Source organism: Narcine bancroftii, chromosome 1 (assembly GCF_036971445.1).
Source record: "Narcine bancroftii isolate sNarBan1 chromosome 1, sNarBan1.hap1, whole genome shotgun sequence".
Lineage (NCBI taxonomy): Eukaryota > Metazoa > Chordata > Chondrichthyes > Torpediniformes > Narcinidae > Narcine > Narcine bancroftii.
In genome coordinates, this window is record NC_091469.1 from 55,407,657 (window position 1) to 55,429,638 (window position 21,982).

General features: G+C 38.0%; 1 protein-coding gene across 8 annotated transcripts in view; it reads left to right on the plus strand.

The window, feature by feature from the left end:
• The window catches only part of LOC138758331 (spermatogenesis-associated protein 6-like), a 153,174-nt gene that overhangs the window by 92,275 nt on the left and 38,917 nt on the right, over positions 1-21,982 (plus strand). For 7 of the 8 annotated variants that reach the window (XM_069927095.1, XM_069927120.1, XM_069927127.1 and 4 more), the window contains one exon: positions 5,889-5,980. The exons of the other annotated variant lie outside the window; for it this stretch is intronic. The gene's annotated coding sequence lies outside the window, so the exon portion shown is untranslated. Of the gene's footprint in view, positions 1-5,888; positions 5,981-21,982 lie in introns of those variants that run through there. 8 annotated transcript variants of the gene reach the window in all.

Genomic DNA, 21,982 nt, shown 5'->3' on the forward strand with positions numbered 1-21,982 from the left:
TTTCTCAGACAATCAAAATAGTCAACATTTTCTAATTCTTTATTACATCCTTTGCTTTTTTAAAAAAAATATATTTTTCACACTGTGAATCATGTCGACCAAAATATGTACAAATGTTTCTCATTAAATTTAGTGACCTTTTCTCCCTTTTTTCCCCCTTTCCCTCCCTCCTCTCTACCCAATCCCCCAAAACCCATTAGTATTCAACATATACAATACAATAAAACCATAAATCAATATCTTCACACAAAGGAAAATAAACAAGAAAAATGTGTCATCTATTTTTTACATACTGAATCTAATCGTTTTGTCTTCTTATCATTTTCATTTTAGGGGACGGAGGTCCTAGGCATGCTCTCTCTGATATGTTCCATTTATGGTTCCCAAATTTGTTCAAACCTTGTGACTTTGTTTTTTAAATTATATGTTATTTTTTCCAATGGAATACATTTCCATGTACCATTCCTGTATACTCATGCTCTCTTCCATCTTCCAAATTGATCTTATACATTTTTTTGCTACTGGTAAGGCTATCATAATGATTTTTTTTTTGTGCTTTGTCCAATTTAAGGCCTAATTCTTTACTTTTTATGTTATTTAAAAGAAATATCTCTGTTTTTTTAGGTATGCTATTTTTTATAATTTTATTTAGTATCTGATTTAGTTCTTCCCAAAACGTATTCACCTTCGCACGTGTCCAAGTTGCATGTAATGTTGTTCCCATTTCCTTCCCACAGCAAAAGCAGGAATGTAGACATAAAGGCAATACAGCAAGAGTTCAATGAATATTCCTTCTCTCTTGGGTGCTGCCTCCTCCATGTAATGTTGAGTCCCATTTTTTTAATTTTTGAGGAGTAATATATACCTGTGTAACCAATTATACTGTATCATGCGATACAGTATTCTTCATAGTTCCAGAACATAACTTTTCCCATACTTCATTTTTTATCTTTATGTTTAAATCCTTTTCCCACTTCTGCTTAGGTTTATAGTTTATTTCATCATTCTCCTTATTTTGCAGCTTAATGTACATGTTCATTATAAATCTTTTAATTATCATTGTGTCTGTAATCGCATATTCAAAGTTGCTTCCTTCAGGTAATCTCAAGTTGTTTCCCAATTTATCCTTTAAGTAAGTTTTCAATTGATGATATGCAAACATTATACCATGAGTTATTCCATATTTGTACTTCAACTGTTCAAACGTTAATAAATTATTTCCCAAAAACAATTTTCTATTCTTTTGACTCCTTTTCTCTCCCATTCTCTAAAGGAAAGGTTATCTATTGTAAAAAGAATTAGCGGATTTTGCGTCAATAATAATTTTGGTATTTGGTAATTCGTTTTTTTTTTCATTCTAAGTGGATCGTCTTCCATGTATTAAGTAAATGATGCAATACTGGTGAGTTTTTATATTGCACCAGTTTATCATCCCATTTATAAAGTATATGTTCCAGTACCTTCTCGCCTATTTTTATCTAGTTCTATCTTAGACCAGTCTGGTTAAAATCTGATAAATACCTCAATTGGGTGGCTCTATAATAATTTCTAAAATTTGGTAACTGCAAACCACCTTGATTATACCTCTCTGTTAATTTATCTAACACTACCCTTGGTTTCTTCCCTTTCCACAAGAATTTCCTTATTGTTCTCTTTAGTTCATTAAAAAAAATTCTGTTAAGGGAATTGGAAACGTTTGAAATAAGTATTGTATCCTTGGGAACACGTTCATTTTAATGCAGTTCACCCTATCAATGTTAACGGCAGTTCTTTCCAATGTTCTAAGTCTTCCTGCAATTTCTTTATTAGTGGCTGATAATTTAGTTTGTACAAGTGGCTTAAACCTGATTCCTAGGTATTGGATTGCTTGTGCTTGCCATTTAAATGGTGATTCTTTTTTAAATTCTGTATAATCTGCATTACTCATTGGCATCACTTCACTTTTATTTGCATTTATCTTGTACCCCGATATTTCTCCATATTCCTTCAATTTCTTATGTAATTCTTTTATTGATATCTCGTGTTCTGTTAAGTATACTATAATGTCGTCTGCAAATAAGCTAATTTTATACTCCTTCTCCTTTATTTTTATCCCTTTTATTTTATTTTCTATTCTTATCAGTTCTGCCAAAGGTTATATTGCTAAGGCGAACAATGAGGGGGTTAATGGACATCCCTGCCTAGTTGACTTACTTATTTTAAATTGGTTTAATACATATCCATTTACTGTCACCTTCACCAATGGTCCATTATATAATGCTTTAATCCAATTAATATATTTTTTCTGGTAGGTTGAACCTCTGTAAAACTTTGAATAAATAATTCCATTTTACCCTGTCAAAGGCTTTTTCTGTGTCTAAAGCAACAGCCACTGTTGGGATCTTATTTCCTTGAACTGCATGAATTAAATTAATAAATTTACAGAAATTATCCGCTGTTTGTCTTTTCTTAATAAATCCAATTCGATCTTGTTTTACTATTTTAGGTACACAATCAGTAAATCTATTTTCTAATAATTTCACTATTATCTTACAGTCTGTGTTAAGTAGAGATATTGGTCTATATGATGCTGGTGTTAATGGATCCTTCCCCTTCTTTGGTATTACTGTAATTATTGCTGTCTTACATGAATCTGGCAAGTTTTGTGTTTCTTCTATCTGGTTCATTACTTCCAGGAGAGGAGGAATTAATAACTCTTTAAATATTTTATAAAATTCTATTGAAAATCCATCCTCTCCTGGTGTTTTATTGTTTGGCAGCTTTTTTAATATATCTTGTACTTCCTCTATTTCAAATAGTTTTATTAGTTTGTTTTGTTCCTCTTCTTGCAATTTTGGCAGTTCAATTTTAGCTAAAAATTCCTCTATTTTGTCATCTTTTCCCTTGTTCTCAGTTTGGTATAATTGTTCATAAAATTCCTTAAAATTTTCATTAATCTCTTTTGGGTTATGGAATTTGTTTGTCCTTTTTCCTTGATGCCAATATCGTTCTTTTAGCTTGTTCTGTTTTAAGTTGCCAGGCTAATATTTCATCCGTTTTTTTCTCACAGTTCGTAATACTTTTACTTTGTTTTCATTATGTTCTTCTCCACCTTATACATTTGTGATGTTTCGTATTTTATTTTTTTGTTCCCCAATTCTCTCCTTACTATTATATCATCCCTTTTTACTAATTCCTTTTCTGTACTTACCATCTCCCTTTCCAACTGCTCTATTTCCCGATTGTAGTCCTTTTTCATCTTAGTCACATGACTTATTATCTGTCCTCTAATGAAGGCTTTCATTGCATCCCATGATATAAATTTGTCTTTCACTGATCCTGTGTTTATTTCAAAATATGTTTTAATTTGGCGTTCAATAAACTCCCTAAATTCCTGCCTTTTAAGTAGCATGGAGTTTAACCTCAATCTATATGTTCTTGATGGGATGTCCTCCAGTTCTATTGCTAATAATAGGGGTGAATGATCTGATAGTAGTCTAGCTTTATACTCAGTTTTCCTAACTCTCCCTTGCATATGGGCTGACAATAAAAAACATATCAATCCTTGAGTAAGTTTTGTGCCTACTCGAATAATATGAATATTCCTTCTCTCTTGGGTGCTGCCTCCTCCATATATCCATAAGTTTAATTTCCTGCATTGATTTAACCATAAATTTGGCTACTTTATTTTTATTACTGGTCTTTTGTCCAGTTTTATCCAACATTGGGTCCAAATTAAGGTTAAAATCTCCTCCTATCAATATATTTCCTTGTGTGTCTGCAATCTTCAAAAAAATAACCTGCATAAACTTTTAATCCTCCACTTTAGGTGCATATATATTTAGCAATTCCAAAATTCTAAGTATATCTGACATTTTATCATTACATACCTCCCTGCCGGATCTATTATTTCTTCCTCTATTTTAATTGGTACATTTTTGTTAAATAGTATAGCTACACCTCTAGCTTTTGAATTATAAGATGCTGCCGCTACATGTCCTACCCAGTCTCTCTTTAATTTGTTATGTTCCGCTTCAATTAGATGTGTTTCCTGCACAAATGCTATATCTATTTTTTCCTTCTTCAATAAATTTAGTAGCTTCTTCCTTTTGATTTGGTTATATATTCCATTAATGTTTATAGTCATATAGTTCAACATGGCCATCTTAAATCTCCGTTTTTGATGTACCTGTTGTTTCGGAGCTAATGCTCTGTGAGCCCTTTCTATTTCCATTTATTTCTGTATTTCTGTTGTTCCTAGGACCTTTGGGATCCATCCTTTTATAAATTCCTTCATGTCTGTGCTCTCTTCACCCTTCTTCAGGCCCACTATTTTTATGTTGTTTCGTCTACTATAATTTTCCAACATATCAATTTCCTGAGATAACAACTTTTGCGTCTCTTTAATTTTTTTTGTCACTTTCTTCCAATTTTTCTGTCATTTACTTCCATTTGTACAGCCGTTTCCCACTCTTCCACATTCCTTTTCCCTATTTCTGTCATTACCAGTTCTAACCTTTGCATTTTATCTTCTGTTCTTTTCATTTTCCTTTTAATTGTATTAAATTCTAATGATAACCATTCTTTTAATGACCTAATTTGTTCTTCAAAATTTTTTTTATCTATATTCTGTCCATCAGTTTTTCCTTTTGTGCTCTGTGAAGATCTTGGTCTTCTTCTTCTGAGTCTGTACCTTTGTTTGTGTCTTCTTCTCTTCTTTGTATCTGTGTCTCTTCTGTTTTTCCTGTGGATCTGCTTGCATCTCTTTGTTGGGCCTCTTCTTGCTGGGCCTTTTGTTGCTGGTCCTCCCCTCTTGGGCTACTCCTCTGTTGTGCCTCCTGCCGTTGCTCTTCTTGCCGGTCGTCTCTCCGTCTCTCTCCCATGTTGCTCCCTTCTCTGCTGCCTTTCACATCCTCCAGCTGAGCACCCTGGTGTCGGGCGTCCCTCAGCTGTTCACGCTGCAGCTTCCAGCTCCTCTGCTGAGCCCCCCTCCCACTGGTGTCCTCTTTTTCCCTTATTTCCGTTGGTTGCGCAGTGCGCACTTTTGTTTGGCTCCGAGAGCCATTTTTGAAGTCCACTGGCAGATGAGTCGCAACTCTACAGGGCAGGCACTGACCTTGGGGGTCGGTCGCTCTTCGCCACCATAGCGTCCTGTTCCTTCGTGCAGGTAAGGCCTTCTTCTTTCTTCGGTGATTTTTCTACTTCTTTTATTCCAATTGTTTTTATTTTCTCCTTCTTGAATGCCATCCCTTTTCTCTTCTCTGTAACTTTATCTTCTATTTCTTATATTTTATCTTTGTTGTGCTTTGTCTTTTTCTAACTTTTTTCCTGTTTTCCTGGAGAGGGCTGGCTTTCCCATCCGGCCACTACTCCATCACGTGACTTCAATCCATCCTTTACTTTTTGATACAAGATCATAATGGTTCCAATATTCCAATCTTTTTAGAATCTACTGATCATAAGCTAGGATTGAAAAGGCCAAATTATAACTGGTTTTTCTTCTGTTGTTTTTGGTCTTGGTGTTCAATTATGGACTCTGTGATGACAACAGATGACCTCTTGAGATAAAAGTTATATATATGTTTTGAACTGTGCCTTCTAATTGAATTTTCTTTGTGGATTTTGCATACTGATGATGGTATTCATCTACAACAACTGCAATTTTATGTCTAGCCTGCATATCAAATTAATAAATAACTAATCCAGAAAGAAATTGACATTCATCATAAAATAGCCATTTTACTGTACAATCTTTATGGCCTTTTAATTTTTTTGCTGTTCAAATGTTCTTTAAATCCCTACATATTATCTGTTTTCTTCCATTAAAGTTAATGGGGAACTTTTTTAATGCAAGTTGTGTAAATTAGTTTACATTTATTTAAAAAAACACAATTTAATTATTTTAACAGCACGTCATTCACAAACTACTACAAACAAGAGCTTCCCGGATACAATTGGTGCTTCAACACATGGACAAATAAAGCAAGCACAAATTTGTCAACAGCGTGTAATGTATACTTACCTTATCTGCTACTATTTAACGTACTGAGACTGCTGTTGGTACTATTTTGTAGTATACTGATGCACCAGATTTGAATAACTGGTTTGACTTACATCATATGAATTTTTCAACAATTGTTTGGTTAGCTTCATTAAGTAAGTTGGATTAAGACATTAATTGCATCAATGTAGAATTTTAGAAATTGTAATTTAATGCTACACTACACCATTATCGGTGAAAATTCCTGATGGTTTCTTGTCCTCAAGAGGCCTATTTGCTGATTAATATTAGTTGGCTGAAGACAACATACTAAAATCTGCAGGAGATTGTTAGCTCAGCACTGTTGAAGGGCCATTCAATACATAATCCTTTGCAACTAAATGATTTGATATTTAATGTTCCAACTTTAATGCATAGATTTTTAGGTGGCTCTCCTTAAAACAAGGGCATGCATTCTATGCTTATTTATGGACTGTCAGACGAAGAATGGGATGGGTAGCTCATTTAATTCGCATCAGTACGAAGAGCCAAGAATATCTCTTCACTAGTCCTGAAGTAATTTATAGCATCTGCAGTTAGCTGAAAGGCTGACTGCCCAATTTTCTCTTGTCTCAATCTTAGTTTGTTCTGAATATTGTGCTACAAGACAGAATATTAAGACTATAACAACATTTGCAGTACTGATTAGATTAATTTATTTTGTCCTATTTTTCAATAACATATGGGTGATTACAGGATTGTATTTTCTAATTATTTAATGGATGTTTTGTTGCATTTTAGAAATTTAAACATCTTCCAGACCCTAGTAGAATTAAGGGCAAAAGTTAATTCACTGTGTTTGGTATGGTATTTCATTTGGCAGCAGACACAGAAGGATATTGAGGCCCTGGAACCAATAAGTCCCAGTTCTGAATCATTAATGTTGTATTGGTCCTCATGTGGCCCAATATATTAGCATCATGGTTTGCTGTTTTTTAATAATTACGGGACTTTGGAAATGAGGTCTTCTGCATGAATTATGATAAATTCTTTTGAGGTGCCTGAATATTGTGCAAAATTAAAAATTAAATTAGTTTTATTTACTCATTTTTCTGTGTACAAGAACAAGAGAAAATTAAAGTGATTCCTAATTTATAAAAGGTTACTAAACTAATAATCTAAGATTTATAGTGATTTTGTTCATAGAATCAACCATTATTTGAAATGTGAACAAGAGAATCTGTATGACTACACGAGATCACAGTGACAAAAGTCTCTTTTTTTTATTGCTGATAGCTCAAAATGTTACATTCATAAGGGATCATTGGTTTTTGATGTGGGTGCCTGTCTCAATCAGGGGTAGCAATTTGAAAGGCTCGTCTTAAATTAACAATCTCATAATAAGATCACGTACTAAATATGGATATCAGGAAGAACAGCTGGATACTAAAAGGAAATAGATTCCTGTTATAGCCAGGTGGTTTGAGACTAGTTGCTGGAGATTAGCTGAACAGTTTCAGACCAAGTGAAGCAGTACAAAACAAGGAAAGGGCACAGTGATGTCTATGGAAAAGTAAATCTTTGATTTCCATTTGCCTGGTTCTAGAATGGACTGCAGAAACTTTGACCTATTATTTTCTATGGTTTTTGGTTTGGTGCGGACTAGAAGGGCCTAATGGCCTGTTTCCGTGCTGTAATTGTTATGTTAAATATGTTATGTTTTTTTTTATGACCGGTACATGGATTGGAGGGGTATGGAGGGATATGGTCCAGTTGCAGGTCAGTGGGACTATGCAGAATAATTTGGCACATACTAGAAGGGCCTTTTTCCATGCTTTGGTATTCTCACAGGCTCAGATTTTTTTTTAAATCAGCCAGGCCAGAGTAATATTATCAAATTAAAGAAGACATCCATCATCTTAAAAATTAAGAACAGAACGAACAGGTATAGGAGTAGACTAGTTAACCCATCATCCTGATCAAACCTGATGTAACCTTATCCACACTCTTCTTATACCCTTTAACTACCTTGTGGTACAAATGATGGTCATTCTCCACCTCCACAGCTCTAAAGGATAGAGAAATCCAAAAATTCATTATCCTCTGAGAAAGGAAATTCCTCCTCTTTTCTGTCTTAAATAAATTATCCATTATTTTGAAGCTATATCCCCAGTTCTAGATAATGATGAGAGAAAAAAAATCCTCACTGTATCCTATCTCTCAGTATTTTATGTTTTAATAAATTTACTTGTCATTCCTCTAAAATCTGAGCCCAGCTTCTCAGTCTTTTTTTCATACATCAATTCCTTCATCCTAAGAATCAACCTGGTATACCTCTAGTTCTCCTTGTGCCTTGCCACTTGATATTCAAAATTGGAATTGTTCAAATTGGGACTAAAAGTGCAAAAATCAGTTTCCTGCTTTAATTTTATCTCAACGTGGGACATAGATCAGTACAGTACAGGAAAAGACTCTTCGGAAACTCAGCAGACACACAGCAATCTTTGTGGCAAAGATACATAACTAACATTTTTGGCCTGAGCCCTTCATCAAAGTATGCCTGATGATTGTGACAAGCACTATGCCAAATTGAACTAAATCTCTTCTGCCTGCATATCATACTACCCCTTCATTCTCTCCCTATTCAGTCTCAAATCCCACCTTCATATCTGCTTTCACATCTGCTTCCACTACTGCAACTTGTTCCAGGTACCTACTACTACTTCTCTCTCTCTCTCTCTCTCTCTCTCTCTCTCTCTCTCTCTCTCTGTCAGAAAAAGGCTTGCCCACACATCTCCTTTAAAATTTACCTCTCTCACTTTCAATACATGTACTTTATTCTCCTTCCGTGGTGATAGCCAGGTGAAACAATTTGTTTAAACTCTTCATGATGATTTTATTTAAGAAGTACCAAAGTTATGATATTGCAGTGAACTGGCTGGCTCCTCCCTTGGCTCCACCCTCACCTACCCCAATATAAACCCTGGTTTTACTGCCTTACCTCAGATCAACCTGAGGATTAATTTATCTACTGGCCATTGATTGTCAGCTATTAAAAGTGTGTTTGTACTCCTCACTTGTCTCTCAGCTTCTTCAGGTGCATTCTCCACTAAGAATGCGCCTGAAGAAGCAGAAGCTGCCCTTTGAATTGCCGTTCAGGTGGCAGCGCTGAAAATCGTATAGGTGCAATCAGGAGAAGGTTCCTACAAAGGTTGAGGGCAAGAAGGCAGCAGTTAGCGGTTGAAAGGCGTGCGGAACATAAGTGCCACAGACAAATGCGAATGCTGCTGGTCAGTCAATTAGCTATGGTGACAGATCAGTCTCTCTGGAGGTTGAACCGATCCCAGGTCGCTGAGTTCTGGAGTAATGTCCTCACCAAATTTGATGATGCTGAGTGGAGGAGACACTTTCGTATGTCGCGTGGCACCTTTCACTTCGTGCTGGAACTCTTAGAACCTCACCTGAAGCCGCCTAGACCAGACTTACAGCGACCATTGGAGCCTGGTCTTCGATTAGCTATGGCCTTGTGGTGATACGCCACCCCTTGTGAGAATCGATCCATCAGTACCATCTTTGGAATAGGTATCAGCACTGTGTGCATGGTGGTGCAGGAGGTGACTGCCACCTTGAGGAAGTTCCTCAGTAAACGTTTCATCTCCATGGCAAGTGGAACTCGTCTCCAGGAGACCATTGACGGCTTTGCGCAAAGGGGATACCCAATGTGTGCTGATGCCATTGATGGGTCACACATTCCCATTATCACCTCCAGCATGGATGCTACAGCCTACTACAATCGCAAAGGATGGCATTCGGTGGTTCTGCAAGTGGTGGTCGACCACAGATTCTGGTGAGTTAAGCCTCTATTGATCTTTATCACATCACATCTCAAATTACTATAACTTCACTGTGCTTTCCATTCATGTTACAACTTCTCAAATGTGGTTGTGGGGTGGCCGGGCCGCATGTATGATGCCCGAGTGCTTGCCAACTCTCCTCTGTATAGAAAGGCAGAGGACCAGGGCGGATACCTCTTCCCACGTGACGTGAGTGTTCACCCTTCAAAGCTCCATGTTTCAATATGTTATGCGTGCTTGTTGTGTCAACTTTCAGGTGCATGAATTAACTACATTTCTGCATTGTTGTGCCTGCAGGTATCCAAGGATGTTGATGGAGTGGATGTTCCAGCACATCTTGTGGGTGATGTGGCATACCCCCTACAAAACTGGCTGATAAAGGGGTTCACACAGCACTGAGTACTGGATCCGGATCAGCAAAGATTTAATTCTGCAAGGATAGTGGTGGAACATGTGTTTGGCAGTTGAAAAGTTCGCTGGCGGTGCCTGTCCAAGCATCTAGATATCTCTACCACTTTAGTCCCAGATGTTGTGTTTGCCTGCTGTGTACTGCACAATATATGTGAGATTAACAAGGAAGACTTCCCTTCAGAGTGGACATTGGTTGAAGCAGATGGTCCCGCACCTAATAGCACAGATTGTGCTGATCAGCAGGGCCATGAGCACCAGGCCATCCATTCTGCCATTATGTCCATCCTGTGAGAGAATGTCCCTGCTATCCAGCTCCCTATTTTCCACAACGTGTTCCCCCCTCCACCTCCCCACCCAATGTGGCGACATGAGCCTGCTGCCTAGCATGTTATGTGTTCTCGCGAAGGAATGGATGCACATAAATGAAACATGAGATTTGTGTGCTTGTTAAAAATTTAATAAAAAAACGTTCTTTGAGAAATCATACTGCTTCATAAATATCTGAGGTAGATATCGTAACGTAACCATTTCACATCATGCTTAAACTTGAAGTAAACCATGGAATGGACAAATAACAGTGCAAATCCACTCCACACTTGAACACCACAGAACAAACAGTAAACAGAAGAAACACAACCACCCGGCCACATAACATCTCACTGCTGAGGGTTTCCATCCTTAAAATGTCGCACAGAACATTGCACTTATGAGGGGCTTCATGAACAACAAAGTGAACAGTGAGTTAGCAGCATTAAGGATGTTTAGTCCGACACAAACCTCATTCCAGCATTGAGAGGAACGAGTTGGAGGGGGGGGGGGGGTAATGAGGAACCTGTCCCGGAACCCAGCATCTCAGTCATGCCAAAGCGTCCACTATCGTGATGCACTGGCATGGAATGAAATGGCATGCTGGATGGAGGGGCCAGGTACATGAGATGAGGCTGACCATATGACTATGGGGATGGGGAGGTCTCCATTAGCGTGACCAATCTGTTGAAAATGACTGATTGTCTGTCCATTGTGGCCCTCAGTGCTGTAGGGAAGCTGCAAACTCAGACATCGACTGGGCATGCTTCTCCACTTCGGAGCAGCACATTGCTTCCTTGTCCTCCCTCAGATCGGCGAGCATGGCTCTCATGATCCAGCGGCTCTTCTGCACGCTGGCGGTCTCTGTCCTCCCTGTCAAGTGCCAACATCATCGCCTGCAGCTCCTTCGCAAGAACCTGACCCCTGGTCAGTCGCTGGCGCTTGCATCTGGGACCAGAGGCTGTGGGTGGAAATAGGAAAAGTGCATCAGCATTGGGCTAAGGTGCTTCTCCATAAACCTCAATGCCACTGTACCTGTGTTCTCTGTTGAGAGTGCCACTTCGCCACTTCCAGGGACAGTGACCTCTGCGCTGCTTCTCTCGGGGGCATCCAAATCCTCAGCGGTGGCCTCCTCTTCCGGGACCGGCATGTTTCCTGCATCATTGCTGCTGGGTGAACCCTGAGATACCTCTGAGATGACCTCTGGGGAATCAGGGCTCTCCAGAGCGCTGGCTACATTCAAGGGAGTAGCTGAGCAGCTAGCCCCGCAGAGAGTGTGCACTGGTCAAAGTACTGACACTCCTTGCACCCGTTGCCACTTCTCCTATTGTGATCCAGGACTGCGTGGAATTTCTTCCTCATGTTCTTCAGCTTTACGACCACCTGGTTTTTACTGCGGATGTGCCCTTGTGCTGCGAGCACTCCAGACAGCTGCTCAAATGTGGGACCATCCCACACTGTCCCAGTGAGCTCCCTTTCCTGGGATTCCTGAGTCAGATGGTCTTGAAGCAGTCTTACCCTCTTCACCAGACCAGTTACAAGCCTTTTTTGGAGCCATTGTTCAAATACATTTTCCTGCATTGCTGAAACAAATCGACTGTATCTACTAGCCTGCCTGCACAATGTGCTTCAAGATTCGCGCCAGGAGTCTCAAGTTGACGACGTCACTGCTACGTCAGCAGCCCACACCTTCAACAGCCACTTTCAGCCAGCTGCACTCTGATGGCTGGGGGGAGCCACTGTTCTGTGATGATTATCCCTCTCGGAGGAGGGTTACCAAGCTCGCCTCGCAGGTGCCTCCTGCGCGTTCATGTGGCCTCCCCACAGCCGCATATTGCCAAAATATGCGGCTTTACAAGCGGGGCAATTGGCCACCTGAAAGTGCCTTCTGAGTGCATTCAGTCACGTTAGAGGAATTTAATGTTTTAGGTCGACAAAGGAAACCAAGAAATTGAAAAAAAAAAGGGAAAGTGAAATGCTGGTGTAAACTGCTGGGAAAAATACAAACCGGCTATAAAATCCTTCATCGACATGTAGTAAGGAAACAATTAGTAGAAGTTAATATTGATCCATCAAAAAGTGAGACAGAAAAAACTACATTGAGGAATATGTAAAAGGCAGTAAATTTAAATCATTTATACCTATCTTCCACAGATGTAGAAATCCTGTCAATAATGGAGTTTAACAAGTCTAGAGCAATTAAGGCACCAAACTATATTAGCTTTGGTTAAAATAAATTATATTGGAGAAGTGAATTGAACTTAGTTGATAAAATACTCAGGACCTGAAGACCTTCAGTCCCAGGTTTTGAAATAAGTGGCAGTGGGGATAGCAGATGGACTAGTTATCAATTACCAAAATTCCACAGGTTCTAGAATGATTGAAGCATATTGGTAGGAAATCTAGCCCCACTATCATAGGATCCAATAGGTGAGATCCATAGAAGGGAAAATGCTAAAATGTACTTTGAAGAAACTTGGTGCTTGAAAAGAAAGAGATTACATTAATTTATGAAAGGAAAATTATGTTTGACAAGTCTGTTGAAATTGTAACTCTGTTGGAGTTGTGTTCTTATCCTTGTCTCCTTAGTCTAGTTATTAATGGACCCCAGTACTCATTCCGTGGCACTTCACTTGGTCATAATCTACTCATACTGGTATTTCCAGGTTTTTTTAAAGATACAATGTTTGGTGGCTGTGGGAATACTTAAGGGGATATACCCAGGGTAAATGAATGGACAAGGAGATGATGCTAAAATATATCGAAAAAAATGTGAAGTCATCCATTTTAATAGAAAAACAGATTCGTTTTTGAATGTTGAAGGATTCAAATGTTAGTATACAAATCACTGAAAGTTACCATGTACAATACTTACAGTAAGCAATGAAATAAACAATAAATACGCCAGCCTTTAGTGTGAGAAGATTTGACCACAAGAGTGAATACACTTTACCATAGTTGTGTAGGATCCTGATGAGGCCACACTGGGATATTGTGTACTATACTAGTAGGTCTCCATTTAGAATGAAAGATAAATGTAATAAAGGGAGTGAAATGAAGGTTCAACAATTTTATTTCTGGGAAGGTAGAAGGGATGGGGGAAATTGTCTTGTGAGTAGGATAAATATAGACATATACCTGCAGGAATTCAGAAGATGAACTCATTTAAACAAACAATTTTAACAATATTTACCAATGCCATGACTAGAGCATGTGTCACAGTCTCAAAGTAAAGAGTTGATCACTGAGGAAGGAGATGAGAACAAAAAAATTACAAAAGGGCAAATTAATGTTTGGATTTTTGTTTCAAAGGGAACTTTGGAGATTCAGTTAATGAGTATATTCAAGACCGTGATCAATAAATTTTAGATATTGAGCCAAGGAGGAAAATGTGGTTACCACGGGAAAGTGGTGCTGAGCTAATAGATCATCTGTGATTTTAATGAATGTTAGAAGAAGCAAAATCCTGGATAGTCTACAGTTGTTTCCATTTCTGATGTTGGGTAAATAGTGTATCTGAAACAAATCAACCAAGTAGGTGATAACAATAATAATGTATTATTGTTGAATTCTTCCACAGAATAGTTTCGTAATGCATCTTTTTCATTATTTTGGAGATAATATTCAAATGTATTCAGCTTGTCTGGCTGCTGCTGCTCTCCATCAGTATGGTTCTCTACCAACCCATTAAGACCATATTCAAATTAATCAGGACTTGCCAATAGATTCTCTGGTACCTAAGTTTGTTTAATTTGGCCCTTTTTTTTTGTATGTGGAGGCAATTAAAGAACTTTATTTCATGATTTGACATTGCACCCCTAATTTTAAACTAACACACTTTTTGAGGGCAGTCCAGTGTGAAGTTGATTTGTGTGTCATATGATTTTCAGTTCCATTAAAGTCAATGAAGCATAAAATCAGTGTGTAAGTCAGACAACTGTCCAAGTATGCCCAGGTTAAAAAGAAAATTAGAACTAAAGGCTGTGGAGAAAATGCCATAATTTTTCCCAATTACTTGATTACAAGATTGAACTTCATAGATTGGCCTATTCAACAAGAAAAATCAAGTGCAAGGTGCTAGAAACACATAAAATATTTTCAAATTCGCTAACCTTGCATAATACAGTGTTGTCAGCTGTTTGCCCTGCATGTCTGCGTTGTTCACTTAATCAGTCCCAGAAAGCCATGCATAACAAACCTGAATCACTTTTGATATTTTTACTGTATTTCTTTGGAATTGTTTTAACTCCTGAGCTATATAAATCAAGACATATATATTGAAGAAAAAATGGCACCTAGCCAAAATAAGTTAAAAAAAATCATCTGCTTCACAAATAAACTTTGATTATTTTTATATTATAAAAATTACACCCAAGTTTCTCCATAAGATATTGGATTGTGCAGCAGTATGATACACCATTTAATTTCCATGAAAAGATCATTTAAAAAGGAATAGGAAGGACATTGCAAGTTTATGGAAGTCATTTTCACAAAGCTTTGTGTCCTCTGTTCATCTGTCAGGCCCAAGCATGGGAGAGCTTGGATATTTCCAAAGGCATAAAACAAGAGACCTTGTACATTAGGAAATCACGTGTGATTATTGGACCAGCAATGCAAAGGCAGGTTTGTAAGGTTTGCTTCAGCATTAAGATCAGGGGTACAGCTTGTGCCGGTCTTTAGGTCTGGAATTCAGCATTCATAAAAGTTTTTAAATTAAATACTCACCCTTCAGATATGCCTACTTTCCTTATCCCACCATCCACCCCAACCACCAATTTGTAGCCAGTCTTTATTCCCTCTAAAAGGCAATGTGGTAAACCACTGTAATGTATAATTATCTGGTCAAGCATGCCTATTGGCCAGTTGTACTTGTGGCCCCTCCCCATAGGCTCCTGTATAAAGGTGGCTGTTCCACAGCCCACTGCAGCTCAGTGCAGGACAACCAAACAATAAGGATGTGCGATGTTCTCAGGTGAATTGAAGCCTATTGGTTTCTCCGCAATAGTCTCCTGAGTGGTTGATGGTGCATTAGGAATTTAAAGACTTTTTTCTTTATCATAGTCCATGAATCTTCTTCCCTAATCATTAATTCCTTACTACCTACTTATTTCCTGACTGTGACACCACAACTGACTCTTTGAACTCTCTTCCATCATCGACTCACCCCATGTAAACTCAGATTTTGCTGAAGTGCTTTTCTTTTACAATACTGTACTGATGTTTTAGTTTCTGGATCATTTGACCCTAACGTATTTCCTAATTTGTCAACAAAACTTTCAATAATTCATCATTGTTTATGGCCCAATTTAATTTCCTTTTGAACTCTTCAAAAGCTATTTTCAGCGGCATTCTTCCCACTGAACTCTTAAGTTTAATATTTATTCTGTGGATTTGAATTCACAATTCTAGCTGATACTTCAGTGCAGTACTATTGGAGATGCCATGTTTTGAGGGCAAATCCTTAAACCCAGGCTCTATCTGCTCCAAACAGAAATGTAGATCCTATCTTTTTTTCTTTGGCTTGGCTTCGCGGACGAAGATTTATGGAGGGGGTAAAAAGTCCACGTCAGCTGCAGGCTGTATTGCTATGTAAAAGGGAAATTTGGTGTTATCCCTACTATCCTAGACAATATTTATCCCTCACATGAACACAGACCTGGTTGTACCGCATTACTGTTTTATGGGCATTTGCTGACATTATTTGGTACTTGCATTTCCATATCTGTGCGTTGAATTTGTGGGTGAAATTTCACATTTCCTTTTGCCGATGAATCTTTTCAGAGAATTTACAGTAAGGAGTTTCTTGATGTAATCTGTGCATGGCAATTAATTCAGATAAGGCAATGGCCTGGTCTAGGAGTTTATAGGAGAGAAAGCCTCGGGGTAAGAAGTAGAGACATTTTTTTTTTACACAGACGCAATTTCCTGGAACACAGTCTGTGTAAAAAGATCAGAATGGGAATAATAACTCATTCCCATTCTGATATTTTACCTTCTCGACCTCTAGTAAATTTCCATGGACATTTACAGCCCAAAGTTAACTGCTGGCATTCTGTGAACAATGGACTAATGAATAGCAAGTATCGTCTCTTAAATTACCAAACTTCCAGTATGCTGTCTAAACTCGCGTAAGGAAACAGAGATTTTGAATTTTGGTAATTCGTGTGTGAACAACCAATGCTGAGATCTCGAACATTCTTCAGACTGGTAAAATCACGCAAATTCTATCTAAAAAAAAATTAATTAGGTCAGAAAGGTGAGGATCTAGGTTGAAGGTCAGTTGTAAGGTTCAATGATGAGGGAGTGTGAGTGGGACCTTTTGTGATCATTGTTAGGAGGTGAGTATCAGTAATTAAGTTTTTCTGTTGATGTTAGAGCAATGAAATGGTTGAATTACAGATCACTGCTGGTGTGGAAAGAGGAATAAAGCAAGGGTCATGGGCATGGTAGGGAAAGGTGATGGAAATGCATGCTACAGGTGATGAGAATCCAGCTGAGAGCCAGGTCATGATATCAGGAATTTACAAACCACATAAAAAGTCCCACATTTTCATTAATGTCTTACAATTCATAGAAATTAGGTTGGATAGCACATGAAAATGTGGCATTTCATGGACTATTTTGATGGGATGCAAGTGTGGTATTCTGAGGGTATGAAGAATCTTGCGTCAAAGAATGATTTATTTATACCATTTTGTAATGATTAAAATAATACAAAAAAATGCAGATTTGACAGTTGTATTTTCTATACTGTTTGCCTCACTTTCTCAAATAATAGCATTTTGCAATGTTTTTCATATATCCCTCGTGTTGTATAAGAATAGCATTACTTAAGGCTAACCCTGCATTTCCTTAATGTTGCTATTTTGGGGAAGCAACATACTGTTTTGTACAAAAGCAGAAAAGATTTTTAATAAACTTGCTATTTGGGATAATTAAAATTTTTCACCTGTCGGACAAACCAAATGAATAGACAATGTCACTATTTTTAAAAAAACATTAATTGTTAATTTTACATCAGTTTATTCTTTACTTTGAATTATTAATTATTTAAAGTGATGTAACTTATTTTATCAATCAGCATTGATCTGTATGAAGATATAATAACTTGTACACATTAACAAAACAAATGTTCACATGTAAAGTGCCACTGATGAATTTTTTTTAGACAATATTCTTTTTTGAGGAGGTTCCATTTTCTCCATTTTATGAAATTGAAGATTATTCATTTATTATTTTAAATAGATTTGGTTTGGCTATCCAAAATGAATCTTTATGAATTAAAGTAAAGAAATAACAATGGTTTATTGTAAGTAAATTACAGATTTATGGAAAGGGGATTGTAGATATCGAAGATAGATTTAGTCACAAGGGTTTTATAAGCCTCAAAATTACTGACAAATATACTTAGATAGAGAAAACAAATATGACAAATGAATATTTTTGGCATCGTGTTTTGTCATCCATTTCACAATCCGTCATTCGGAAACGACCCATTGAATGCAATTCAGATGAATAAATAAAAACTGTGCCAAACAGTAGAGTTTCAAGAAATTAATAGGAAAATTAGATCAAGTTGGAAATAAATTAATATTAGAACAAATAAAAACACCAAATCTGGATAAATACAAAAAAAAGGAAAGCTTATCAATAGGAATATTGCAAAATTAGAGAGTAAATTACCAAAAGGATATGAAGAATAAAAAAATGAAAACCAAAATACTGCAAATCATAGAAAATACACACCAGCTAGGCCAACACCTGTGGAAAGAGAAACAGTGAATGTTCAGGTCAGGGATGATTCATCAGAACTGAGAAAGAGAGAAATTAAGTTATTTTTCTGGAGGAGTATCTAAATTTCAAGATTCTTTATTGTCCTAATGAAGCAGATGTAATATTATATTTATAAAATTATATTTAGTCTGCCATAAGGCAGCAAGGATTGACTATCAGCAGAAATTGGCCAGCACCTCTTACAGACAGAGAAAGAAAAGAAAAAGAGAGTCCCTTCAGAGTCTCCAGTGCCCTGCAGCACCGCAGACTTCAGTCCAAATCATCAGCTCCCAGAGCTCCAAATCAAAACTTTTAATGTGATGGGGGAGCTTTCAACACCTGCGGCCCCTCAGGAACCTCTCACATCCCAGGTCCGATACCTAGAATCCTATCAGTAAGTCTCAAGGCAGTCTACAGTAGTCTTCAGCCTGGTGTGAGTCCTTTGACCAAAAGTCACCAGTAGCCCACATCCTGCATGCTTCCTCATTCCAATCACCAACAGCCCCCCCCCGCCCATGTGTTCTTAAATGGCAGAGCCCCTCACCATGGCCTGCCATGGTTACCGTCCTTGGGCTCATCTCCTCTACTTCTCCTTCTCAACGTGCCAGTGCCAGTACAGGCGCTGCCATCTTGCGTCCAGACCAGAGTCGCAAAAATAAAACACTTTCAGTTCCTTTAGCAGGTGGTATAAAGCCTGTACAGAGCTGTCAGTAGGTGTACTGGGCAGTAGGACCCCACGGGGGTATGCTGTTCCTCCATTCCCCACTCTTCGTGGGTCTGCACCAGCACCAGCGCTGCCATGTTTTTTGGTTAGATTAAGGGAATGTAGCTCATGGGATGAATTAATAAAATTTAGGAATAGCAGTTAGGTTTAGATTATGCCCTTTTGTCTGTGAATCATGTGAATCATGTTGCTGTAAGCAAGGCTGTGTGACATGTCCAGTAGGAAATTAGGAAAAGAAAAGCAAAACCAAATTGATGGTAAGCTTCTAACAAGAGTTGTTGGAAATCTAAAATAATAATTAAAAAACAATGATGGAAACAGCGGGTTGGACTGCATCTGTGGGGTAGGGTGGGAGGGAGAAAAACAGTTAATGCTTCAGGTCAAAGGGATGGAAATACTGAGAAAATCATTTAGTTCTGAAGCAAGGTTCCAATGCAAAACATCAGCCATCCATTTCCCTCCATGGATTCTGCCTGACCCACTGAATTCCTCTAGCATTTTGTCTTTAGCTTTATATTATAAATGGTCACTTTTGCTACAGATGAACTTAAGTTAGCTGAAATTGTTGAATTCCATATAGAGCAATGTGCCCAGATGGGAGATGAATTAACATTGGACCTTCCTTGGATATGCTCAGAAGGCTAGAAACAAAGGCCAGAGAGGGATGGAGAGTTAAAGAGATAGGAACTGGAAAAGCTGTCTTCTGGGCTGGATTTATCAGCCACAGTATCTGGTTTCACCTATATGAAAAAGACTCCATTGTGAGTACCAATGCAGAAGCAAATGATATATTGTAAAACTATCAGACATGACAAACAAGTTCCGTATTTAAAGAAAGATGATATTTAAGAAGTTGGTTTCATTGTTTAAGAACAAAGGAGCAAATTTATGTCTGGAGCCAAAGAAAGTTAGGAAAGTACCAGATATATATTTTGATCAGTCTTCTCCAGGGAGAAGGATTTGGAGGTTAGTGAGATCAGTGAGACATATGGTGATATTGTCAGGCATGTTGATTTCAAGAAGGAGGAGGTGTTCGGCTTTTGAAGAATATTAATGTGGAGAGACCTCCAGGGACTGGTGGAAGATATCCCAGGTTATTCAGAGGGGTAAGAGAGAAGTTTGCTTCGGCTTTGACAAAGATCTTTGATTCCTCTTTAGCCAGAGATGAGGGTCAAGGGGACTGGAAAATAATTCACAAACAATCTGTTGGAAGGCTTCAGCAAGTCAAGCAGCATCAGTTGGACAAAAAGAAGTTAATATTTCAAACTGATACTCTTCATTGAGATTCCTTGATGAAGGATTCTGGCCTGAAACATTGACCATTCTTTTTCTCCCAATGATGTTGCTCAACCCATCAAGTTCCTCCAGCAGATTGTTGGTCTAGATTCCAGCATCTTCCGTCTTCTATATGTCTGGAGGAGAGTCACCAATGGTGTTCTTCTGTTTATGAAGGGAAATAAGGATAAACCAGCAAATTATAGACCATTGAAACTTATATCTGTGGTCAGGAAATTATTGGAAAAGCTTCTTAGAGATAATATCAACCCACATCTGGAAAAGCATTGACCTATTAGAGATGGTCCAATTTGCTTTAAGTGGGGGAAGTAATCTCATGCAAACTTTATTGTTTTTTGAAGAGGTGACAAAGGTGATTGATTATGGTAGGGAAGTAGATGTTGCAAATGTGGACTTTCGTAACGCTTTTGACATTGTTGCTCTTGGTAGGATTATCCATATGATTAAGGAATATAAGGATTCAAGGAGAATTGGTGATTAAGGAAGATAAGGATTCAAGGAGAATTGGTGGAATGGATTCAGAATTGATGGCCTTAGAAGACAGGGGGTAGTGGTAGAGGGGTAGTATTCTGATTGGAGGCCTATGACCAGTGACACGAAAAATGAAAAAGTTATCAAAAGATCAGATGGAAATGTGGAAAAAACAAAAAGGCAGATGGAGTATAACCTGGAAAACTGTGAGCTGATACATTTTTGAAGGTCAAATTTAACAGGAAGGTGTATAATTAAAGGTAGGAGCCTTTGGAACATCAAAATACAGAGGGATCTTGGGATACAAATGTATAGCTGCTTGAAAGTGGTTGTATAAATAGATGGAGTGATATGATACTTGCTTTCATCGGATGACCTGTTGAGCATGAAAGTTGACAAGTAATGTGCAGCTGAATAAAGTTTTGATGGGACCACAATTTGAGTCTAGTATGCATTCCTGGTCATTATGGGGGCTTCAGAGTGGGTTCAGAAGAGGTTCACCAGGTTGTTCACTAGATGAGAAAATATTAGCTATTTATATTCTTCTGAAAAAGAATCTGTGTTGTATGTGAAGTCATATATGTACTCTGACAATAAATTTCAAAGAGAGATTAGACAAACTTGAATTGGTTTCTCTGGAGCATTGGCAAAATCTGATAGAATCATATATTCATAGATAGGGTGTAAAGGTTCAGGATGAAAGGCAAAAGTTCAAAGAATATATATGAGGCAGTTTTTTTTTCCCTAGAGATTGATAGGTGCCTGGAAGACACAATAGCAGATACAATAGCAACATTTACAAGGCATTTAGACAGATACATGAACAGGCAAAGGATGACAGTGGATGGAGTGGTGGGGTTTATATAGACCAGATACAGGACGATGGAATTGGTTTAAATTGGCATCATGGTTGGCATCGACCACATGGGCCAAAGGGCCTGTTTCTGTGCTGTACTATCAGGTTCTACTATCAGCTCACAGCTGAGCTCTGTCCCTGCTGCTGCCATCTGAAAGGAGGTATAGGTGCCACTAAACTCGTACCACTAGGTTCAGGAAAAGTTGCTACCCCTCCACCATCAGACTCCTCAACAACAAACTCAGAGACTCATTTAAGAATTCTTACTTTGCACATTATTTTTAAAAATTCAATAATAAATATTTGACAGTCAGTTTGTTAACATTTCTTTC